At 40.3% G+C, this 15,122-nt stretch overlaps 1 long non-coding RNA gene across 1 annotated transcript in view; it reads left to right on the top strand.

Moving 5' to 3' along the window:
* The window catches only part of LOC309507150, a 195,185-nt gene that overhangs the window by 134,051 nt on the left and 46,012 nt on the right, over positions 1-15,122 (top strand). The gene's annotated exons all lie outside the window — the stretch shown is intronic.

Raw genomic sequence — 15,122 nt, 5'->3', positions numbered from 1 at the left:
CTGCTTGTTTCCTTTCCTAAATCCTTAAATAAAAAAATTAAATAAAAAAAGTATCTGAACTAGTTCCAAAAACCTGCAGTGTTTTAAACTATATTGAGAATAAATCTTATAAGCGAGAAGAGGAGGGAATTGTGTTTATAAAAGCCACCAAATGAGTGATGTAACGGTCAAAGAGCAGCTTGGGGGTGTCGACAAATGGCTAAAGACCAAGAGAGGTCTTGGTCCTTTAGGTCGCAGATAAAGCACACAGTCCAGAGTTCAAGGAAGTTTCAGAGCGCTCTCATTTCATCATGACCCATGTGACTCTTAAACACTTGAGTCGGCACAGCATTGTGGGTATCTGACATAATAATCCTTCCGATTCTTTCTCATCCGTTCTCTTTCAGAGAATCTAAAACTGCAGTCACACAGCTGCAGAAAATCTTTTAAATGATATCAATCTACCAAAATCACTCTTTTTAATCCAGGATGAAATACTTGATTCTTTTGCATTTTTCATATGATCTTTTCATCCTTAGGCAGTTCATATCTTTCCACTTTTTATCTTTTATCGTTTTAGAGCACATTAAAGCGTTAGACTTTAAAGTTACACTTTAACACCGTTATTAAACTGGACTTCGCAGCAGTAAAATCAATGGACTGTCGTACTTTTAATCAAGGAAAACTGTTTGAAAAATTAAATGATTTGAGGGAATGCAGAGAAAATGATTATTTTGACCCTTATCTCACACCCAGACTTTTTTACCATTATTATATTTTATTATTTATTTATCATTACCATTATTATTATACATAAAAAAACGTATACATTGCATATTTAAAACAATTATAGTCTAAACAGAGGGAAATAATCACAAACCTTTTCAGTGATATGACAATATTCTATAATGTGAAAATAATAATTTTCTATGAAATTAATAATGTTCTTATAATTTATTCTGTTTTTTTTTAACTGCCCCAGAGTTATTTCCTCCCCACTGAATAGTTTTGTCCCTGAAAAAACTCGAAATGTTAGCTGCAAATTAGACTTAGAGAACAAATAATTCCAATAATTTCCAAAACTGTCATTTTATTTACAGAATGTTAATAAACACACACCTACATCATCTGAGATGTGATGGAAATTACACTGTAGTGGAAATGATAATGACTTCCAGAAAACAAAATTGACAAAAATAACACATTACTCCCATGATGCATGCATGCCCACTGATGGACACAGTGGACCAATAATTTTTTGTTTTGTGGAATATTGCATTATTTACTATAAATCATTTATCCATGCACATTATTATTATTTTATTTTTTTAATTCATGTACCTTCATAATCTTTAATCAAAATAACGTCCCTTTCCTCTAGCAAGACAACTCTTTTCTTCTCTGGTTATGTGTTTACAGGTACGAGGGCGGGACAGCATGTCACTCAAATGAGATCGACCAATAGCAAACCACAATCATCCAATCAATTCCCAAATGGACAAAATCAAGTAAAACCCTACTTTTTTTCCTTGTCCAAAGAAACCATTTCACTTGAATATATATCATAATATGAAAAAAAAAAAGACTATTTCAGCTTCCATTTAATCCCAACTTAAAACATCTGATTGATATATATATATATAAAACTTTTTTTTATATAAAAACGGAGAGTGCATTAGAAGTACGTTGGGACGTTGGGACAACTGGCCTAAAGAACCAGGTGTAATTCCAGATGAGTAGGACCTCTTGAGATCTAGAAACCTGAATCTGATCTAGAAAATACACAACAAGTAAGCCATGGACAGATATACTTGTTTTCAGTTTTGTTTCATCAAAATGTAAACAAACATTTCTTCTTAATAAATACTGTTTACCTCCTGCTTTAAGTGAACCAACTTTAACTGGACTCTACAAGGAAAAAAGCTCTGCATTTTGAGAATAAAGTAAAATCATTTGTAATAAGCCTAATTTACATAGAAAGGTGCCATGTTTGTGCTGAAAAGAATTACAATGACTTAATTTACATAGCCAGGAAGCAGAGCTATTTCAGCGCATTTAGTGCCTGGCTAAACTGGATTGCAGGTGGTTGGTAGTTAGGCACCACTTGCAAAACTGTTTAGTGAATTTTCTGAATTTTTAGTGAAGAGGGTTTTCAAACACAGCTTTAATTTAATGGCTGGAGGAGACCCAACTGATGATTCTCTGAAAGCATCAAAAACTGAACAAACTACCCTCTGAGTAATGTGCAATAGAAGGTCTGTTCCAATGTTTCGGGTGCCCTGTGGTTAGAGCTTATGTGCCACGAATGCAGATTGTGTGGAAATTCTCCTCTGATTTTCTTTCGGGAGTAAAAGGTTTTTCTTTAAGATCCATTTACTTGTCCTTTTCGTTAAAAAAGGGCAGCAGAAATTCAGCGCTGTGTGTGGAACGATTCGACAGGCCTTAAGAGAGAGTTTGATTGACATGTGTTGTCCTCCATTCTCCGCCACCCCTGCTGAGCAACACATCACCCCTATCTCTCATCCTCCATCACTCCAGGCGTATTCCCGGAACTCGCCGCAATCAGCTGAGCACACCTGTGGAGCAGCCTTGGTTATAAAGCGCTGCCATCAAGGGCACAACATCTGTCAGCTCATGTGACCTAAATCATGTGATCTTAAGATAAACACAGTTCCACCTCTTATCACTAAACACCTCTCGCATGTGGAACAACAACAAAACAAATACACCAAGTTGGTTGTGTTGGTTGCTGATTCAACAGCCTCTGAACAACATTCCTGTCAAGAAGCTATAGGTCAAACCCTTTCTGTAACTCTAAACCCAAACCATAAAATCGTAAAATCACAAACGAAATCACTTGAGTAGTTCACTTCAGAATGAAAATTTCCTGATAATTTACTCACCCCCATAACATCCAAGATGTTCATGTCTTTCTTTCTTCAGTCGAAAATAAATTAAGGTTTTTGAGGAAAACAGTCCAGGACTTCAATGGGGTACAACAGTTTAAAGGTCCAAATTGTGGTTTCAATGCAGCTTCAAAGGGCTCTACACGATCCCAGTTGAGGAATAAGGGTCTTATCTAGCAACACCATGGCAGGCCAGGAAGGGCAATGTGGGTATGTGGTGTGAAGAAGGACGTGGCTGAGAACTGTGGGAGCGGAGAGAGGAGAGGATGATAGGAGGAGGAGTGACGACAGTGAAGGACGAGAGAGGACCAGGCATGGGACATTTATCTTGTAGTTTGGTTTCCAGTCATCCGTGAGGGCTGTCGCTTTACTTTTGTTTTGTTGTTTATGTCTATTTTGGGATTAAAGTTATGTTTACTGGTTCCCTCCTCCTTCTTCCCTTATCGATGAACTTCGTTACGAATATTTCCACCATTTTCAACCTAGTTTGAAAATCCAGTTTGTGGAAATGTTCAGAGAAACAAAGACTTTCTTCTAGATTTCAGATGACGGCACCAGTCTCCATCATCCCGACGTCACATCCAATCCTAGCCGGTTTAAAAGACTGCCAAAATATGTCTTATGTCATTACAGAATTTTAGGAAAACTATAAGGTGATACTTTAATGATCTTCATTAGGTTTTCTTATGGAAGTTAAGTCAAGTCAAGTCAAGTCAAGTATATTTGTATAGCGCTTTTCACAATACAGATTGTATCAAAGCAGCTTCACAGTATTAAATTAAAATAACACAAAGTTTGTTTCAAGCGGAATTTATTGATTGATAAAATTAAATTAAATATCCCCAAAATATCCCCAACTGAGCAAGCCAAAGGCAACAGTGGCAAGGAACCGAAAAACTCCATCAAGTGACTAATGGTGTCCTAAAACTCCATCAGGTGACCTAATGGAGAAAAAAAAACCTTGGGAGAACCCAGGCTCAGTCGGGGGCCAGTTCTCCTCTTGCATTTATGAGCTACAGGCCGGATTGTAGTTTGAACTGTAAGATTATATGAATGCCTGGCTGAAGAGATGCGACTTTAATCTAGTTTTAAACTGGGAGAGCGAGTCTGAGCAACGAACAGTATCAGGAAGACTATTCCAGAGTTTTGGAGCCAAATGTGAAAACGCTCTCCCTCCTTTGGTGGTTCTGGATATCCTAGGTATGACCAAAAGCCTTGAATTTAGTGATCTTAAAGAGCGCGATGGATTATAGGGCGATAGAAGATCCGTTAAATAGACTGGAGCTAAGCCGTTCAGGGCTTTATAAGTCAGTAGCATTACCTTGTAATTAATACGGAACTTTATAGGTAACCAATGCAGTGATGATAAAATTGGTGTTATATGATCATATTTTCTTGATCTCGTAAGAACTCTAGCTGCGGCATTTTGGACTAACTGTAGCTTGTTTATTGAGGATGCAGGACAACCAGCTAATAAAGCATTACAGTAATCCAGTCTCGAGGTCATGAATGCATGAACTAACTTTTCTGCATCAGAAACTGATAGCATATTACGTAGCTTAGCAATGTTTCTAAGGTGGAAAAAGGCTGTTTTTGTAACATATGAAATATGATTTTCAAAAGACAGGTTGCAATCGAGTATAACACCCAGGTCTTTTACTGTAGAGGATAAAGTAACAGGACATCATATGATGTTAAAGTTGTATTGTGCGAGGTTTTGTAGGCGGTTTTTTTAACCGATAAGTATTACCTCTGTCTTGTCTGGATTTAATAAAAGAAAATTACATTATATTTTAGTGTCATCAGCATAACAATGGAAACTAATTCCATGTTTCCTTATAATATTTCCAAGTGGCATCATATATATTGAGAATAACAGAGGGCCTAACACAGATCCCTGCGGCACTCCATAGTTTACTGGAGTTATGATTGATTTTTCTCCATTTAAATAGACAAAATGGTAGCGGTCAGATACAGTAGGTATGATTTGAACCAGCTTAATGCTTGTCCTTGAACACCAGTATAATTTTGTAGTCGATATAAGAGTAATGTGTGATCTATAGTATCGAACGCAGCACTAAGATCAAGTAAAACTAGTATTGAGATACAGCCTTGGTCAGAAGCTAAAAGTAAATCATTTGTGATTTTAACGAGCGCAGTTTCAGTGCTATGATGCGGTCTGAATCCAGACTGAAACTGTTCATAGATATCATTTTGTTGCAAGAAAGAGCCCAGTTGAGCGGACACCACTTTTTCTAATATTTTAGACATAAATGGAAGATTTGAAATGGGTCTATAATTTGCTAGATTATTATGATCTAATTGTGGTTTCTTAATGAGAGGTTTTATAACTGCCAGTTTAAATGTTCTTGGAACACGACCTAAAGATAAAGACGAGTTAATAATATTGAGGAGAGGCTCTTCCACTACAGGTAACACTTCTTTCAGTAGTTTAGTTGGTATAGGATCTAATAAACATGTTGTTGTTTTAGATGAAGTGATAAGTTTATTTAACTCTTTTTGTTCTATAGTTGTAAAGCACTGTAATTGTTCTTGCGGGGTGATAATTGAAGCTGAATTATAAGGCGCAATTGAAGATTGAACGTTTACAATTGTGGTTCTGATGCTTTCTATTTTCTCAGTGAAGAAGTTCATGAAATCATTACTACTGAACTGTAACGGGATATTTTGTTCGGGTGACATCTGTTTATTTGTTAGTCTAGCCACGGTGTTAAATAAAAATCTTGGATTGTTTTGGTTGTTTTCTATTAGTTTGCGGAGGTGCTCAGCCCTGGCCGCTTTTAGGGCCTTTTTATAACGTGACATACTGTCTTTCCACGCGATTCTAAAGACCTCTAAATTAGTTTGTTTCCATTTACGCTCTAAAATATGGGTTTCTCTCTTTAAAACATGCGTAGTATTGTTATACCATGGTGCTTTAATTTTCTCTCTGACCTTTTTTAATTTAATAGGTGCAACCACATCCAATGTTCTAGAGAGAATGGTGCTCATAGTGCTAGTTAGTTCTTCTAGTTCATCTGTTTGTTTGGGTTCAGGCAGCAGCTGAGACAGATTAGATAAGCAATTTGAGAAATTATCTATGGTGGATGGGAGGATTGTTCTGCCTGGTTGATAACGCCACACCGCATGACATATTACAGCAGTACGTAATATGCAAGTTACCATGTAGTGATCAGTGACATCATCACTTTGTGGAATGATATCTATATCGGTTGGATCGGTTCCATGTGATATAATTAAATCGAGTGTATGATTAAGACGATGAGTTGGTCCGGTGACGTTTTGCTTGACCCCAAATTAATTTAATAAATCTGTAAACGCAGCCCCTAACGCATCATTTGGATTATCTACGTGTATGTTAAAATCTCCAACAATTAATGCTTTATCGACATTGACTAATAGGTCTGAGAGAAAATCTGCAAACTCTTTTAGGAAATCAGCGTAAGGCCCTGGCGGTCTATATACGGTAGCCAAGGCTAGAGATAATAGGGATGTTTTTCTAACATCTAAGAGCGTAACATTTAGTACAAGTACTTCAAATGAAATAAACTTATAACCCGTTTTCTGAGTAACATTGAGAATATCTCTATAGATGGTTGCAACACCGCCGCCACGACCAATCAGACGGGGCTCATGCTTATAACAGTATCCAGATGGAGTACACTCATTTAGACCGAAATAATCATTTGGTTTAAGCCAGGTTTCAGTAAGGCAAAGTACATTGAAGCTATTATCTGTGACTATTTCATTTACAATAACTGCCTTAGGTGTGAGTGATCTAATGTTTAGAAGACCTAGCTTTAGAAATATTTTTTGTTTACTAATAGAAACATTTTCTGTTTTAATAACAATTAGATTTTTCCTAGATCCTGCAGTAGATTTATTATTTGATCTCACTAAACGAGGAATAGACACGGTTTCTATGCAATGTTCTACACTAGTATTTATATCAGTTAAATTGGTGCAGCAGAGACTATGATTTGGACTTTTGGTTACTAGTCAAAGGGTATTTAACATTTTGGAGATGTTATCCGACAGAAGATCCGCTCCGAATCTGCTTGGGTGTAAGCCATCAGCACGGAAAAGCCTAGGACGCTCCCGAAACAGATTCCAATTATTTACAAAGAGCAGTTTCTGCTCATTGCACCATGACATTAACCATTCATTTAGCGCAAATAATCTTCTGAACTTTTCATGCCCTAATCGGTACGTGGGAAGCGGTCCTGACACAATGATCGTTGTTTCAGGCGATGTACTGCGTACCGTATCGATTAGATTCCTGAAGTCTTTCTTCAGAATCTCCGTCTGGCGCAGCCTGATGTCGTTCACTCCCGCGTGCAAGACCACAGTTCCGACGCGCTCGTCACCGTTCAGGATCTCGGGAACGTGAGCAGCGATTTCAGAAACACGAGCACCAGGAAAGCAGTGACTGTGCACCTTACTTTTACCTAATGTAGCGTGTACGTGCCGAACGATGGAATCGCCGATGATCACAGCATCGCGTTCTGTTTCGCGAAGAGGGGAGAAGCGGTTTTGTGTGGATAACTCGAAAACCGGGAGGGTCGGAGAAAGTCTTGGTCTAAACCTGACTCGCGTCTTCCGCTGCGGGACCACCCAGGCTTCGTGGTGGCGTGTTGGAGCCGGAGTGAACGAGACCATGGCTGATCGCGACCGATGCTGAGGAACGCACGGAGTAGACGCGGTCGGAGTCAGCGGGTTAGTAACGTTAAACACTGATTTGTGTGCATCGGCGCGTGATGTTTCAAGAGCTAAACACCGGTCTCTCAGCTCGGCCTGTCTCAATAAAAGGTCGTGGATCTGTTTCTCAACAGCTTCCAGCTCAGACTGCAGTGCGTGCAGCTCAAATGTGTCCTCACCTGCACCAAAAGGTAGACTACTTACATCTGATATATTCGCCATTTTAACAGATGGACAGTGAGTTAGCAACGAATCTACCAGTGATGCTATCAATATTAATACTAATTTATGACTGAAGTCTTGGATATAATCCGTTTTTTTTTTTTTTTTGTGGTAGGGGTGTAGAGTAGACGCACGATAGGCGAAAAAAAATGTTTGTTTGTAAGTGAATGTGGAGAAGACACGTTCAGCCGTGATCCACGGACGTACCTTTAAGAGTATCCAGCGTTGGATCACTAATAGGCTTGAGACGCGTCTGCTCAACAGTCCGCGTTGTAACTATGAGGTTTTTTAGTGGTAGGGGTGTAGAGTAGAGTTAAGAAAGAGCCACCAATGAATGAATGAAGTTCTTCAGGACAACCCATGTCTGTCTGTCCAGGACATCTTGCTGAGTAAATCACATTAAGCTCATAGACAGAGCTGTGCTTCATTAAACTTCTATTATAGAAAAGAGGGACTTTCACATTGCGAAGGAGAGGGAATATCAGCATGCCAATGTAGGCACACACATTACAGATTCACGCTAAAGCTGAAAAAAACACCAATCCTCAAAATGTGAAATGTGTCAGAGGTGATCTGGAGCATATCCACACGTGACATTCTGTCTGAGACGCAATGGCCGTGCATTTGAGAAGCTATTGAGATGTGCCTGGTAAAGGGAAAGACGAGGCGAGAGAGTGACAAGGAGAGAGAAGCAAAGAGATTCGTTGGCAACGTTTCCAGCTTAGTTTACCTGCAATGTTTCCCCTGAGAGGCCAAATCACGAGGCAAAGGCATTGTACTCTGAAAACAAACAGCAAAATCAATAAAACCAGCTTTACCAAATTGGTTGCACATTAGGGTTTACCTACCTCATTTAGAGAGCCAATTACCTCAGTAGTTCAGAGCTTTATTATAATTACTAATGCTGCTGTGCTCCAGTTGATCAACAATAATTTATTTCATTTCCACACAGAGTATGATCTATATAAACTGCTGTACCAGAAAATGTGTTACTTTGATTTGAGCAGACCAAACTGATCAAACACTTTCACTTTTGTCTAGTCATCATAGAATTGTTTTCATCAACAGGTCAAGTAAAATCAGTTTTCATTTTCACAAAACACAATTTCAAATCAGTTTTAAGGATTGGATCATTATATCATCAAATGTATCATTACCTTGACAGATACATACCTATATTGTGGTAAAAGAGTTTGGTCATATTGCCCACCCTATTATTCTTATCTGTTAGTTGCTAGAAAGTTATTCCATGATCCTGTATTTTTTATTAGTCCTTTGATTAGAAAAAAGCTAATTAAATGTTTAACAATTTAACATAAAAGTTTAACAATTCAAAAACAATTTATTGAAATTTTAATCAAGTCTGTAATTAACTTTTTATTTTCATTTGATTCATTTAAATAACATTGCAATAATTGTATCAAAGTACTTCAATGCAGAGCTTCACATCATATGCAATAATTTTATCAAATTACTTCAATGCAGAGCTTCACATCATATCTAAAAACATTTAATTATGTTGTATAATTATGTAAGTAAAGCTCAACACAACATCATAAAAAATAAACAAAATAAACAAAATGCTTATCTGTCCATGTTCTTAAAACACATTTTTCTCCCACAAGTTTATCATTACAATAAACATTACAAAATGTCCAATAGTGAACACACTGAAGCATCACAGAAGAATATATAATATATTCATGATTGTTTGGTTCATGGTCATTTCCACTTCTGTACATGCCAAATCATGTATTGTGTCTAATAGAATTCTGTAGTGGAATAATACTAATACTACTTTTTATCATGGACTTTTTTTTATATCAAGATTAATGGTGTGTTCCAGGCAACCTGTAACCCGTGTTTTTTCCAACCTTATACCCGTGAAAGTGCACTGGAACGGCAGTCAAACCCGTGACTTCCCACCCGTGAACTCGTGCTAGATCGATGTACTCCCAGTTATGAGCTCTGACGTCACATAGCCCGCGAAACCATACAAAACAACAATGGCAGCCCCTACGGATGCAGTGTTTCTGCAGGCGGTACACGGTGAGAATACACTTTAGGACAATATAACGTTGCAGTCAAATTAATAATAATATAATAATACACACACGATTATGTATTACAATGTTATGTGTCTGAAACAATAAGTATGTCGTGAAAGTGTATTGCCGCATGGAAATGTTAAGGTGACGTAAACCTGAACTTGACTGACCTGGAATGCTACAAAGTCGTGAGTCGTGGTTTGAAGTCGTGATTTACATGCTCAAAAACCTGCCTGGAACGCAGCATTAAAGTCAGGTACAAGGGTAAAAAAAAAATATAAAAAAAAAAAAAATCTATATATTTTATATCTATGAAGACCATTATAAAAAATCTGGTAAAAACATTTTTTTTTTCATAAAACAAAAAAGGAGAAACCCCCCCCCCTGAAAATACTAGGTTACAAAAACATCAGCTTTTAATGTTGGTTATGTAGGTTATGTTATCTGCTTTGTAGTTAGTGCTCCATGTTGAAATGTCCAAAATTCCAAAATTCCAATGCAGTACAACAGTGTAATTGCCGTACAAGTCTTATTCACCATCACAGTTTTAAGTGTGTTTTTGTCATACTGCTAAAGGTGAAACAGTGCGAGTGCAAGGCGGAGCCACTGATAGCGCAGTTACACTGCAGTGCTCCTGATGGATGAGTATCTTTAAACCTTCGTTGAGCGAAAGTACAACAGGAAAAACATGGCGAGTTCACTACAATCCCAAACCAGAGCAGGAACTTGATTTAGATTAATGGGCCTGGTTCTGACAATGTGAGTATAAATGACCTCCAGCACGTGGTCTCTACAGCAAAATCTAAACTGTAAATGGTGAGCTGAGCGTTAGTTTCAGCCATACCTGCCCCTCCTCACATGATCTCCACAGGCCTTTGGAGAAGACAGCAGGCTCTTCTATTTTTCTTTGCTTGGTTGCACTTTTGATTTCTCACCCACTCATCCTGCTGGGTTGCAGATTTGTGGAGGCTTCCAGACCGAGGCGCTCCCCAGGCTGAGGGTTCCTTTCACAACGGTCTCAAAACTCATAGTTTTCTTTGATTTGACTGCTCTTCCCCATAATGCACAAATTCAAATAAAATGAACTCCGTTTGCTCAACTTTACTAATCAATTTTCTTGCTTTATTTGGATTTTTACCTAAAGATTGGAGATTACAAATGTTGCTTATTGTAGTAATGTAAATTTGTTTCTGTGAAGTGGTTCTAAACATTAGATTGTTTGGTAACACTTTAGTTTACGGCACAATTCTCACTATTAACTAGTTGCTTATTAGCACAAATATTACCAGGATATTGGCTGCTTATTCTGCATGACCATATTCCAAATCCCTTAGTCATACCCAATACCTAAACTTAACAACTACCTTACTAACTATTAATAAGCCGTAATTAGGAGTTTATTGAGGCAAAAGTCGCAGTTTATAGTTAATAATGAGAATTGGATCATAATCTAAAGTGTGACCGATTGTTTTAATGGGGCAGTAAAAAAAGATTCAGCGATTATATTGCATCATCATGTAATAACATCACATAATTATACACAGACATAAACAAACACATTATGTTCACATTAAAAAGACATCATAAACAAATGTACAATATGCTCTTATTTTCAGTTCGCTAATCGGCTCTTCAAAAGGATCACGATACCAACATGGCCAAAAGATATGGTTCTTGGTTTAATTGAGTCAGTTAGTTATTAATATTGTTCATTTTGAGACAGACATGTTTCGACCAAGAGTCTTGGTTTAATGAGTTAGTAGTTGTTTACCCAGCTCATTATAAAAGTTGTTTCTGAAAAACAACTTTGATTCTGAAAGTTGTTCACCGGCTCATTGACAGGCTGTCATTGCAAATAAGGAATGTGTTCTTAAAAGCATAGTTCACCCAAAAATGTAAACGCTGTCATCATTTAGGATGTCAGTAAAAAATTGTGTGACTGACTTTCTTCTGTGGAACGCAAAATATATTTTGAGGAATGTTTGGAACAAAACAATATTGGAGCCCATTGACTTCCAATATATGGAAAACATCGAGACATTTCACATAATATCTTATTAATAAAATAATAATTATGACTCGGTCAGTTAGTTAACCATTGTGAATAACATGTTTTGAAAGAGGTTCCCTTTCAAGGGAACTCGAGCTGCGTCGAAACGCTGAGGGAACGCCCCTGCGTGAGTGCGTCATGAAGCACGTATGGAATCAATCCAATGGCGAGACGGAACGTCATAGGCGGGTGACGTCATCGACCAGGAAACTATAAAGCACCCCAGAGAACACAAACGCGCTAGCTTCTGTGACTTCAGCAAGCGCTCTGTGTTTGAATCATATTGTCTCTATATTGTCAAAGTGTTTTTGTCTGTCTTTAGTGTCACTAAGCAGGAGTTTTTCACATATATATATATATATATATATATATATATATATATATATATATATATATATATATATATAAAAACTACATATAGAGATGGCGAGTGAACAACAATACAGGCTGTGTGTTCATCCTTGCACTCGCTATATTACGAGTGGGGATACACACCAGCTGTGTGTTGTTTGTTTGGGAGTGCAGCATGCCCAGTCAGCTCTCGAGGGAGCTGATTGCGAGCATTGCGAGCGTTTTCCTCTTAGAACGCTGCGCTGCCGCCGATCACTCTTTGAGGAGGGTGGTTCGGTTTGCGCTCCCCGCGGCTCGGGTCCCGCTTCTGTCGAGGCAGAGCGGCGACGTCAGTCGTGGGGTTCGCAAATGGATCTGACAGAGGGGTTTGAGATGGGCTCTGCCTTATCTCAGCCTTCACCTGTCAGATCCAGTGCCTCAGTTCCGGGTTCGGAAGCACGCGCTGCGGTTTCTTCCCCCCGGGCTGAGGTCCCAGTACCGCAACTATCCAGTTCTGAGGAGCTGGATGTTGTTAGTATTGGTACAGGAGATACTGAGGACTCGTCACCCCAGTCTCCTGCAAGTGAGGAATTAATGGAGGTGCTCACTAGAGCTGTGCAAAAATTAAATATTGAGTGGCCCGCAGATAGACAGGAATCTAGAACAAAATCAAAACTAGATGAACGTTTTCTGCCCTCTCGCTTGCAGCCTCCACGCAGGTGCCTACCGTTCTTTCCAGACCTCCACACTGAGGTGTCGAGGTCCTGGAAAAGACCGGTTTCCTCCCATATCTATGCACCTCAGACTTCCACATATTCCAATATCGTTGGTGCTAGTCAGTACGGGTATGGGTCGATGCCGAAAGCTGAAGAGGCACTAGCTAGTCACCTCTCACCTGAGTCAGCGTCATCTTTTAAGGCACCTGTATTACCCACCAAGCCACTTCGTAACACTTCGGCTTTGGTGGGTAAAGCTTATTCGGCGGCAGGTCAGGCAGCGGCATGCCTTCATGCAATGTCCATCTTGCAGGCATACCAAGCTGATTTGTTAAAAGATATGAGCGAAAGTGAGGAGGTTAGTACAGATACTGTCAGAGAGTTACGTCAGTCAGCAGATCTCGCCCTCCGTGCCACCAAGGAGACGGCCAAATCAGTCGGCCGTTCTATGGCAGCCCTGGTGGCCACGGAGAGGCATTTATGGCTAAATCTTTCTGGCATGAAGGAGAGAGATAAATCCTTTCTCTTGGACGCCCCGCTTAATCCTGCGGGCTTATTCGGTGACTCAGTGAACACAGTCATCGATAAGTTCCAGGAAGAGAAAAAACAGGCGGCAGCGTTCCAAAAATTCCTCCCGCTTAGAGTTCATGTCTCTGGGGCTGCGGGTAAAAAAGATCAGCCTCAGCCGTCGACTAGTTCCTCACACCGGGCGCAACAAAAGCAGAGTGTCGCGTCTCGCGCTCCCCCACAGAAAGATTGGGACGCGGCGCGGCACTCTCAGACGAAGTCTTCGAGGGGTAAAACTGATCTGAGGACAGTTATTATTGCCAAGAAGGCTTCGTCTAAGAGAAAATCCTGATGCTCCTGGCGTCAGGATGCTGAGGGTAGTCAGAGAACTGAGTTCACCGCATCACACGGTGCCAGGGCGTGGACGGTCCCGGCGAGTTTTTCCCCGAGGGGAGCTCGCCTCCTCCGAGGAGGGGTCCAGAGCAGTCAGGCCAGTCTCGAGAGGCTGGTACCCTTAGTAGATTTTTTGGCGGAGTGGAAAAGCCTTCCAAATATTTCTCAGTGGGTCCTGCAAACGATCGAAAACGGTTACGCTATTCAGTTCAGGTCTCGTCCACCTCGATTCAGAGAGGTCCTGTCCACAGTGGTGGGCCCCGAGCAGGCTCTGGTAATGGAACAAGAGGTAGAGACTCTGCTGCGAAAGGAGGCTATAGAACGGGTTCCTCCTCCCAGCAGGGAGTCAGGTTATTACAGCCGATACTTCATAGTTCCGAAGAAGGATGGGGGGTTGCGTCCAATTTTAGATCTGCGCCTGTTAAATCGCACAGTAGGGAAGCTCAAATTCAAGATGCTCACTCTCAAGCAGATCGTGTCACAAATCAGATCCGAGGACTGGTTTGTCACGATAGATCTAAAGGACGCCTACTTCCATGTCTCCATTCTTCCACAACACAGAAAGTTCCTGAGGTTTGCTTTCGGGGGCGAAGCATCCAGTATCGGGTTCTTCCGTTCGGCCTAGCTTTGTCTCCCCGCACATTCACGAAATGTATGGATGCAGCTCTGGTTCCGCTGCGACTCCAGGGCATTCGCATTCTAAATTATATCGACGATTGGTTGATTCTAGCTCAATCGGAACAACAGGCGGTTCGGCATCGAGATGTCGTTCTCGCTCACATCAAGAGATTGGGTTTGAGGCTAAACGCCAAGAAAAGTGTGCTTTCTCCATTACAGAGGACCACTTTTCTCAGTGTAGTTTGGGACTCGAGGACGATGCAGGCACGTCTGTCTCCTGCTCGTATCACTTCGATCCTCTCAGCGGTGAAACAAGCAAAGCTAGGCCAGTCACTCACTGTAAAACAGTTTCAGAGAATATTAGGTCTCATGGCAGCAGCAGCGTCCAACATTATACCTTGCGGCCTGTTACACATGAGACCGTTGCAGTGGTGGCTCAGAACCAAGGGGTTCTCCCCGAGGGGAAACCCGCACCGCATGATCAAGGTCACGCGACGATGTCTTCGTGCCTTGGTTATGTGGAAAGAACCTTGGTTTCTCTCCCAAGGGCCCGTGCTGGGAGCTCTTTGTCGTAGTGTCACGCTAACGACGGATGCCTCCCTCACGGGTTGGGGAGCGATCATGAGTGGTCGCT

Source organism: Leuciscus leuciscus (genome assembly GCF_965113295.1).
Source record: "Leuciscus leuciscus genome assembly, chromosome: 9".
In the NCBI taxonomy this organism is placed as follows: Eukaryota; Metazoa; Chordata; class Actinopteri; order Cypriniformes; family Leuciscidae; genus Leuciscus; species Leuciscus leuciscus.
Note: the sequence above shows the minus strand (reverse complement) of the source record. Positions and strands in the feature narration are given on the sequence as shown.